General features: G+C 48.0%; 1 pseudogene; it reads right to left on the bottom strand.

Moving 5' to 3' along the window:
* The window catches only part of LOC103210091, a 7,988-nt pseudogene extending 6,617 nt beyond the window's left edge, over window positions 1–1,371 (bottom strand).
* Window positions 1,372–1,601: the final 230 nt, after the last annotated feature.

The raw sequence follows: 1,601 nt of genomic DNA, 5'->3' as shown, positions 1-1,601 counted from the left end.
AACCTTCCTTCCGAGGAGTGGCTGGTGGGTTTGAACCGCCAGCCGTCTGGTTAGCAGGCAAGTATCTTAGCCACTATGCTACCAGAGCTCCCCACTATCTCATTATCTGACATTTTACAGTTATGACCATCATAAAAAAAATGTCTACCTTCTGACTGTTTTGCGTGTTAACAATGTACATCTGGCAGTGCTGAACACCATGGAGAGAGGTGAGAGTTAACACTGGCTGTGACAGATAAGATTATGTATCCACCTGGCTGGGCCACGATCCTCAGAGATTTGGCGGGTATGTCATGATATAATTTGGTAGTTATGTGATGATGTAGTTATCTTCCATTTTTGCATAACACTGATTTATACAAAACACCTGGTTCTGGAACCTAGCCATGTCATTAAGTGAGCAGTGGGTGTACCAAAACTCTGTGCCAAATTCTGTAGGGGTGGCTGTACAAACAATTGAGATGAAACCTTTACTCTCAAGGGGATTCTAGACAAACACTTGAAAACTTGCAAACCACATTCTCTCTTCCATTTACAAAAGTACATTGTATAGATTGATGCCCCAACATTAGTCCTTAATTAAAACCCACTGGGAAGGAAGATGGGGCAATCTACTTCCATAGTAATACTGCCTCGGATACTGAAGGAGGGGTCGCTAAGACGGATCTAACTCCACGGCAGTGAGTTTAATTATTATTAGTTTTTGGTACGCAAATGCAGCTTTTAACTTCCTTCAGCAATCTGGACTTTATGTCAGGAGAAATGTTAAAAGATTTTATGTCTGTTTAATCAAGGGGACAATACTGTCCTTTTATCAAATGTCTCCTCCTCCCAGCACGTAGGTTTGGTATTTCCTCACGTCCTCTGTTAAAATTACCAAAAAACAAACAAACAAACAAAAAAAAAAAACCCAAACTCACCTCCTTCCACTTGGATGAGTTCGGTCTAAATTAGTTTCAGGACGTGCCTGTCTGAGATTTAGAATTCCACTGAGAGAAAATTGATGAGAAGCTCAGTTTGTAGCCCACCTCAGGCTTCTCATTCATTTAAGACAATTTCCTAAATCAAAGCTACAGATATTGAATTATTGCTTGGTGACTTTTCCTAAGTTCTCATTTCACCCCAGAGAGCCACAGGTTGCCTGGGCGGCCAGAACTACGCCGAAAGTTAGATACCCTTGTGGGGGCGAAAGGCCCATACAAACCGGCGCGTGCGCGGAAGGAGTTTCGAGAAGACTGGCGGTGGGCACTTTTGCAACTCCACCTAGTAGGACTGAAGCAGAACTCCGAGCGGGCTCCCGTAGGCGGGGCCCCCAGGGAAGCGCGTGGCGAACCACTGCAGGCGCCCAGCGACGCCCAGCACGGGCCGCATCTGATCCCGCCTCCTGCACCAGGGGCCATTACAGGCCTGCGGGGGGCGTCCTAGCGCCCGGCTACAAAAGCGCGCTCCTCACGCCGCCCTTCCCACTCGGCGTTGCGAGGCGGCTGACCTAGTCTGAAGAACTCCTCAGCTTCGCAGCGAAGGTGGTGGTCTCGCCCCTGCCGTCCAGGTCAGGGAAGAGGCGCACCCTTCTTGTGCTTCGTTCCGAGTCTACTTCGTCG

The sequence above is a fragment of the Orycteropus afer genome, unplaced genomic scaffold, assembly GCF_000298275.1.
Source record: "Orycteropus afer afer isolate SDZICR_OR568_19922 unplaced genomic scaffold, OryAfe1.0 scaffold00571, whole genome shotgun sequence".
NCBI lineage: Eukaryota > Metazoa > Chordata > Mammalia > Tubulidentata > Orycteropodidae > Orycteropus > Orycteropus afer.
This window is presented reverse-complemented; position numbering and strand designations above follow the sequence as displayed.